General features: G+C 34.7%; 1 long non-coding RNA gene across 1 annotated transcript; it reads left to right on the plus strand.

Moving 5' to 3' along the window:
* Window positions 1-8,572, plus strand: LOC131066718 (uncharacterized). The gene is made up of 5 exons (XR_009111709.2): window positions 1-334; window positions 1,688-1,877; window positions 5,681-5,739; window positions 6,493-6,645; window positions 8,059-8,572. It is a non-coding gene; the product is annotated as an uncharacterized LOC131066718 (long non-coding RNA).
* The last annotated feature ends 203 nt before the right edge of the window (window positions 8,573-8,775 follow it).

Raw genomic sequence — 8,775 nt, forward strand, 5'->3', positions numbered from 1 at the left:
CCACCGGAATTGTCTCACGCCGCGAAAACGCGGATTTCCCGTTGCCGGCGTTTTCTTCCCGACAGGCTTTATGCGACAGCTCATGCAACGCGTGTTTGGGGTTTACAGTCCGCCTGTGGTGTAGACTGGTGTGGCTTCCTGCATGCGGGATGCGTCTTCATCCCGACTCGTATTGCTGGCAACGACTGCTTAATCATTTGGATTCGGCTCCCCATCATTTATTGAGTGACAGTTAATTGCAATTGCAGGGCAAAAGAAGGTAGGAGCTTGCAGAAGAAGATCAAGTAGTAAGATTGAACGCTCACGAAGACTGCGATTTGTTCGTTAAGAGACGGTAAATACTTCTAAACAGGGTATTCGTTTTTTTGTGCTTTCAGAACAAAATTTATGATTGTTCATTTCGTTTGTAAATCGCAGAGCTAAAATAAACCTTTTAGTGTTAGGGTTCGTTGTTCGTTGGTGTGCAAAATGCTCTGTCATGCCTATAAATATATTTTTGCTGTCTGATTATTTTTGTAGCAGGATTGCGTATGGCTGAAACTTCGAAGGCATTTAATCTTGCGGTTAGGCTTCATATTTGAGATTTTATGGTTTCTTGGGGTTTCATAAGATTTGATTTTCAATATTTTGTGCTGTAATCAATTTTTTTTGGAGATGCTTTGTATGACAAGCGTAATTTTTTTTATTTTGTTTGTAATAGTTCTCTTTGCTTTGTTTTTTCTTGAAATATTAAAATTTAGTTGTGATAGCTTTGTAATGTTTGCAGTTCGTTTAAAGAAACAATGGCGGCCTCTGTCACATTGAAATAAATTTTAGTAGTGATAATAGCTTTGTAATGTTTGCAGTTCGCATAAAGAACATTGGTGAGATGAAAATGGTTTTGTTATTTGGCTGTAGATTCTGCCATTTATCTCTTTCCTGCAGGTTTCAAACAGAGAAATTTATATGCGCAGCAGTATAAACATATTTTTATGAGCTGTGCTGGTTTTTTAAGTTGAGATATTCTGAGCTTCATTTTTAAAGCTTGAAAGTCATTTTCAGGCATAGAAGAGATCAAAAGATAAAATTAGCGGCCGTGATAAGTTCATCCAGAACATGAAACTGGCGTACACAAAGCGTGTAACCGTGCTCAAGATTCCGTCGACCGGTTTGGGGTTGCTCTTAAATTCTAGGCTTGGCTCTGCATTACCACGAAAACCTTGTTGTCTAACTTGTAGTGAACTCTACATTCTGTTTATAAGAGGTCTTCTCTGGCGTTAAGTGTATTACAATCTGCGACAACTAATGTATTAACCAAACCACGTGTATTGTTCGAGTCCCACGATTTAATTTTATCCTTATTTTCCGCATCGTTAGGAGTCCTATTTTTTTTCAGTCATTGACCAAATTTGTAGGTACCCTTATTTTGCCGAATGCCTTAGAAGATTCTCCAATTTAGTAAGAGAATGCGTTTGAGTTACAGCAAAATTTTCGGCCATTTACAGCAGGAAAAATATTTTATTTGAGGCAGCTTTCCTTGGATTTTGCTTTTCTGGTTTGTAATCAAGTTTCGTGTTGGCTTAATGACATCTCACGCCCTAAATCGTCGTAATATTGTTGTACATTCATGTGAAACAGTAAAACAATTTTTCGCGATGTAGTGAATGATCGACTGAATGCGTTTTGCTTTTGTAATGTGGATGAACAGGCGTAGCGAGGTACGAATCGGATAGTCATAGGATTACTTGAACCTGTTGAATGAAAGTGTATTTTGTGGTAGATCAAAGTTCGACTCACGGGAGGATCTTTAAAAGTTTTTTATTAAGCTCGAGAATTCGAGGCAAAGCGCGGTGCCAAAAAGTAGTGGTGGGTAAAAAAACCCATAAAGTAACAATCAGGTATGCCTCTGACAAATGTCTTGTCTTGTCCTCAAGTTGCTTTAATATCTGTGGTACTCTGTTCCCATTAGCTTTGAAATTTTCCCAGTGCAAAATTTTGAAATAATCCCCTGAATTAAACTACCTTAAATTATCAAAATAAATCTTGTTACTCAGAACTTCTAATATTTTTGGTTTCAAATATTTACCATTACAAGCTTCCCCATGGTGGCATGATCTATGTCAGAAAAAAGGTTAAACCTTGTTTTGAGTGAGGTTACAATAAAATCAAATTGAAGCTAAGTATGCACAGAAGATCATGATATACTATGTTCTTGATTTTCTGGAGGTTTTATAGATCATGATATACTATGTTCTTGACTTCCCATCGCTACAGATAAGGATTGGAGATTGCACCGTCCAGATGTTTGATTTGTGTCATTAAGGATTTTGGATGGTAGTGGGGGAATATAATCAATTGTTGTCTGATTTCAAATTTTCGTTAATACTGTCCTCGTTACCAGTGTTTGAGCATTTCTATAGAGCCTTCCAAAATTTCAATGCAAGCATTACCTGTGTTTACAATTTTGAAGGTGGCTAATTGTTTTAGTTTATCATATCTTTTCTTCTTTGTGATTCATGAAAGAAGCAATTCAGCAATTCATTGTTAAATTTTACTTCGAATTTTTGTACAATAAAGAACCAGCAAGCGAATTATGGATTAAATCTATAAGCATCTAGATATACTTTCTGTTATCCTGTCTTGCTTTCTTCTTCTTCTTCCTGATGATGGATCATTCAGTTTGATCTGAAATGTCAAGGAAATAACTTACACAGCTGTTACCAGAAGCATGCACAATAATGTTATGGACTGCGGAAATCATCTCTACAACTGCAAGAGAAGAAAATAAGCAATTTTCTCACAAATAAATAAGTTAATTAGAAGAATAAAAATAAAGTCCTTTAAGCTCAGAGACTGGTATATGCTGCTAACAATGATGTCTATTACTTCCCTAAATTGAGAATTACAACATCCAGAATGGTTATATAGTATATATGCCTGCTCTAAATTGTGAATTGCAATGTTCTCGTTTCCCCTAAGTTCTGTAAACTGGAAATTTTAGGAGATTATGTTTGTGATTTTTTGTTTTCCCAATTTCATAGATTAAATGCACTTTAGATGGAAGAATTTTCCAATTTCCTATAGCAAAATTGGACATGAGGTAGAACAAATTTCCTATAGCAAAATTGGACATGAGGTAGAACAACTTTCCAATTTCCATACAAATAGGAGACAATTTAGAGAAGGGTATCAATTGAGCCCTTATAGCTCATAAAATGGTACAATGCCATAGGTATGCACGACTGCCCTAGATCTTCTGGGATGTAGAAACACAAACATTTAAATTTGAATATTGATCACAGACTGACAGAAAGACAATTTAGAGAAGGGTATCAATTGAGCCCTTATAGCTCATAAAATGGTACAATGCCATAGGTATGCACGACTGCCCTAGATCTTCTGGGATGTAGAAACACAAACATTTAAATTTGAATATTGATCACAGACTGACAGAAAGATCGCACATGAAGCTTACTTATAGCAGTAAGCATTATGGATAACAAGGATCAAAAGTTCTTCTAAAAGATTGATATGAGAAAAGGGTAAGTCAATGGCTTTGGATCTAAGTGAACATTCAATAGCATCTTTTGTGCAGAAACTTACTTCTATCATAAAGAGAGAGGAATATGTTGTGGGCCTTATCTTACTTAAGGAAATGGCTAGAGATCATAATTATTTTTATTCATGCATAGGATGAATCGTAGAAAAGCATATGCCTGGACTAGCTTTAGCTTATGCTTGTCTGTCTACACAGTACAAAGAGTTCCATTTAACAATGAAGCTCATTATAAGTTGTTATAGAGTATGCCTGACGTCCTCTTTATTTATTTAGTTTCGTCAAGCAAAGGGGCTACTTCATAAAGGTTGTCAGCAACAGATCTTTTGAAACAATTTTTGATTTTCTTGGATAGTTATCCACAAGGGTGAATTAGAATCTGTGGATTACCAATTTTTGGTGTGAGTACATATTACAGTTAACAATCATATCATGCTTTCCAATCTGTAAGCCATTTCTGCAATGTTATGGAAAAGAGGAGCTTGCATTTGTGTTAATCATAACATATTTATCAGATCCATTATATTTCTGAGTTTGTCTCCTTATGTTGCTATTCCATTTAGAATGAACTTAATGAAGTGATATTTGTGATGTGTTATTCCTTATTATTAACTGCAGTTTTTGAAATATACTAGTATTGAATTTGTCTGATATTAATTACATGTTCTGATTGCTTTACTGTGTCTGCAACTGTTATTGACGGATTGGGACAGAGGACATTCTTTTATTAGCCAAATTGTGGATTTTCATTATGAAGCTACATCGCTGGTTAGGGTTTGGGGTTCTGGTTCAGCAGTTCTCCCATTTTTCTCCCGGGTTTGCTACAGCTGGTGTTTATATATATATATATATATATAACACAGCTGATAATTGATAGTTCAATGCCAATTGTCAAAATGTTGAATTTAAGTCAAAATGGTTTATATTAGTAGCTGCATATGGAAAATTAATACAAATCGTCATACTGTTCAACTTTGAGAGCATCAACGTTGTATGTATATATATATAACACAGCTGATAATTGATAGTTCAATGCCAATTGTCAAAATGTTGAATTTAAGTCAAAATGGTTTATATTAGTAGCTGCATATGGAAAATTAATACAAATCGTCATACTGTTCAACTTTGAGAGCATCAACGTTGTGTCTGTTACATTACAAGTTAGAAACTTGAACCAAAAGCACCTCTATTTTAACTTCCACGAGCTGTACAATGCAAATCCTGTATAGCAGTTTCATGCTCCTCATCCTTGATTGAGACTATAAAAAGTTGTTTGTTAGGTTTTTTTTTTTAAACATTAGAAGTTGGAAACTTAGAACCAAAAGCGGTGCCAGTACAACTCCCACTAGCTGTACTATGCAATTCCTGTGTAACAGTATCATGCCCCTCATTCTTGATTGAGACTATGGAAAGCTGTTTGTTAGGGTTTTTAATATTTTTTAACATTATAAGTTAGAAACTTAGAATCAAAAGCCACACCATACAACTTCTACTAGCTGTACGGTTCATTTTCTGTGCAGGAGTTTCATGCCCCTCATGCTTGAATGAGACTATGGAAAGCTGTTTGTTAGGGTTTTTAATTTTTATTATTTTTAAAAAAATGACAGTTTGGCTGAAATCAGGCCTAATCCACAGGCCTGGGGCAGGACCTTGAATGAACCTGGCCCAGATCCTGTACTTGGTTTGGACTGGTTTGTGTTCAGTGAGGGTTCTTCTGAACCTGGTAACAAAATTAAGAAGTATACTGTAGAATTAAACAGTACCCAAACCCATATAGCTGGGGTTTATCCAGTAGACCTAAGAAGCTGAACCAAAAGGAATACTTAAGTATAGCCTAATAGCCAGACTCTCCATAAAGATAGAGGGATTGTCTATTTATTATGAGATGATTCTCGAAGATAATTCCGGTATTTGCTTCATTTTTGTATGTTGCAATATACAATTATTCTCTAAATTTGGTTCTTGTTTTCACTTTGTTTTGAGCACATAAAGTTGTATTATCTGGCTTCATTTACCCTTGTATCTGTGGTTTCTTCACTTTTTAATGGTCTTAATGTTTTATCGACCTTTGTATATTTTTTTAATTAATTGTTGAGCTAATGGTGCCATATTTTGTTTTCTTGCATTTTATCTTGCACTGTACAGGACAAGATGGTTAATTTTGGGAAGAAGTTGAAGGAACGACAGTTCCCAGAATGGCAACGGTATGTTCTATTCGAAGCAATCAGTGCCATATCTTGCAATGCGACTTCTTCTCTGTTCTTTTGTTATTTATGTTTCTCAAACTTCTGTTTTCATTGATAACAGTCAATTCTTTTATACGTTATAACATGACATGGAAACAATTGCTCATTGTCTTGTTCCTTGCCATTTATTAATCCATGATGACACCTTAAAGTGGTATAGGTTTTCTGATACATTTGAGCTCGGAATTATCAAACAATCTGGGCTTTTGTTTACTGCTTGTTTTTATGTTTTAGCTGGTTGCTTGTCAGACTTATTGTTTGATTTATATTCATTATGTTAACATCACTATACGCTTGTTGTTTATCGAAATATCACTAATTGTTTTACCAACACAACTGTTTTTGAATATCGTGCATTCCCTTTGTTTATGCCTGCCTATTGTGCCTTTTGAAATACCTTAATATCAATGCTCTATTTGTCCTCTTTGTATATCTGATGAAACATCACGACTATTACTAATAATTGTCTGCTGGCCATATTGTGATTCACTGAATGCAAGACGTTATTTCTTCATGGGACTTGAATGTTGTTTTGTTTTTTGTTATGTCATTTCTGAGATACTGAAATCATCTCAAGAATGGTAATAGGATTTACATGAATTAAGAAGATGCCTTGGCACCTTGCCATTCATTTGGTACCAAAAACCAGTTAAAAACATTTGTTTTACAGCTATTTCATAGTTTCTGAGGCAATTTTGATTTATTTATCAGGTACCATGTCCCTCGCTCCTGGTTACACCCCACAAACAATGTATTAGTATTACTTGAGGAAATTGGTGGCGACCCATCTAGAGATCACAGAGCAGCAGCAGCAGAAGAGCAGCCCTGAACTTGATGCTATCAGCGGTTCCTCTCTCATCAGTGGTAAAAACTACACCCAACTTTTAATGAAATTAGATTTCCACAGTTTATGATTTTTGATTGCTATTGTTTTTAGATTAGACTGTGCTGGATAAACAAAATAGTGTTAATTTCTCCTAAATTTTATTATAGCGTAGCGAAACAATCTTTCTGAGATTTATAAATGTACAGTGTGAGTCGTCATGCCCCTATTTTCGGTTTCCAGCATTTCAGCTATCCATTTATTTTTTCGTATGCTTTTATTATCATGCTCAATTATTTGCAAACTTTTTCTTTTCTGCAATGGGTGAAATATTGTGATTTATTTTAATGAAATTGGATTTCCACAGTTTATTATTTTGATTGCTATTGTTTTTAGATTAGACTGAGCAAAATAGTGTTAATTTTCCCTAAATTTTATTATAGCGAAGCGAAACAATCTTTCTGAGATTTATAAGTGTACGGTGTGTGTCGTTCATCGTTCAATTATTTGCAAACTTTTTCTTCTCTACAATGGGTGAATTTAAATGCATTTTTCTGTTATAAAAAAATTGTTTTCTGTTGTTGACAACACATTTACCTTGTGGAATATATATGCTATAAAAAGCTTTGGCTTCTGAAAGATTTTCGATTTTCACAGTTATACATAATATCATGTATCTGGATGCTATTCTGTAATGTTGTTAATTCTGACGTTGAGTCTTCTCTTCAGGAAAACTACAAGAACATTAATTCTGACGTTGAGTCTTCTCTTCAGGAAAACTACAACCAACTTCTCATGATACCTTAAATCCCTAATTAATTAAGGTTTTTTCATTGTTTTTTAGCACAATCTGGAGCCCTAATTAATTAAGGTTTTTTCATTGTTTTTTAGCACAATCTGGAGTGCTAGCCATTGGGATGTGGTTCGCTATCAAAGATTTGTCATATTTCATTAGGTTGCAAAGGCAAATCGTATGTAGATGACCTTGAATTGATGTATGTCATGTGGTTCGCTATCAAAGATTTGTCATATTTCATTAGGTTGCAAAGGCAAATCGTATGTAGATGACCTTGAATTGATGTATGTTTCTAATACATGTTAAGGACGTTAAGATGGAATGGTTAAGAGATGTGCTATCTTTTTTCTCAATGTAAAATAGAGTCTGCGAGTTGCTGTAGATATGGCGTCTCCTCGGCCAGCTATTCTTTCTTGTATGATTACATTGAGTGGAAGTTGTTAAGAAATTTGTATGTTGATTATAGTTGGTCCATTCTTTATGTGGGATATAGACAGCTGATCAATTCTCTTTTGCCCTTGGGACCAGTTAAAGTCTTTTGAGTTCTTCACTTAAAGGATATAACTTGTATGCTATTTGTTAGTATCACATTCATATTGACAATGAATTTTGAAAGCACTTTGAATTAACTATGTGTTTACGTAATTTGTGGTGGCAGGTGTGGGAAGAAACAATGCTTTTGGAGGAGATGGCACGGGACCGTTCTCACTATAGGACAGATGTTTTCTATCTGAAAATGTCTCCATTTCTCTTCGTGCCCACATTCATAAATCAACTCAGGAGAAAATCAGGCCTTATACACAGGGGATGCTTGTTATTCTTGAATACCATTCTTGATGGGTGACAAAAAATGGAGAGATTATTTGGGCAGGTCACCAATTATCCAGTCATTGCTGAACCAATCATTGATTTCAGCAAGGATAAGAGAGTCCACTGATTTGCAGAGATGATAGTTGGGCTCAACATACATGACGAATTAAGTGTGAGACGAATTAAGTGTGAAATGTTTTGAGCCTTAAATTCATGTGATGTTATGGTGGGAGTTAATGGTGAATAAAGAACTAAAAAATGACTCAACCTCAACCTGATAAATTGTTCTTGAATCTTTATGTGGACATCGATATGTTGACAAGAGAAATTGAAATGTTAGAGGAAAGAATTAGAGATTGTTATGTCATCGTAGATATAAATGACAAAATTTGCCTTTCAGAATATTACAACATGCTTAGCATAAAAATTTGTATTGTCTTATGATCTATGTCCTTGTCCTTGTATAATTATCAAATTATGTTGTTTATAAATTGCTCTTGAATCTTTATATATTTCAATTATACATATTTGTAATAGATAAGATTCTTACCAACTTGATTTTAGT

The sequence above is a fragment of the Cryptomeria japonica genome, chromosome 9 (assembly GCF_030272615.1).
Source record: "Cryptomeria japonica chromosome 9, Sugi_1.0, whole genome shotgun sequence".
Taxonomy (NCBI): Eukaryota; Viridiplantae; Streptophyta; class Pinopsida; order Cupressales; family Cupressaceae; genus Cryptomeria; species Cryptomeria japonica.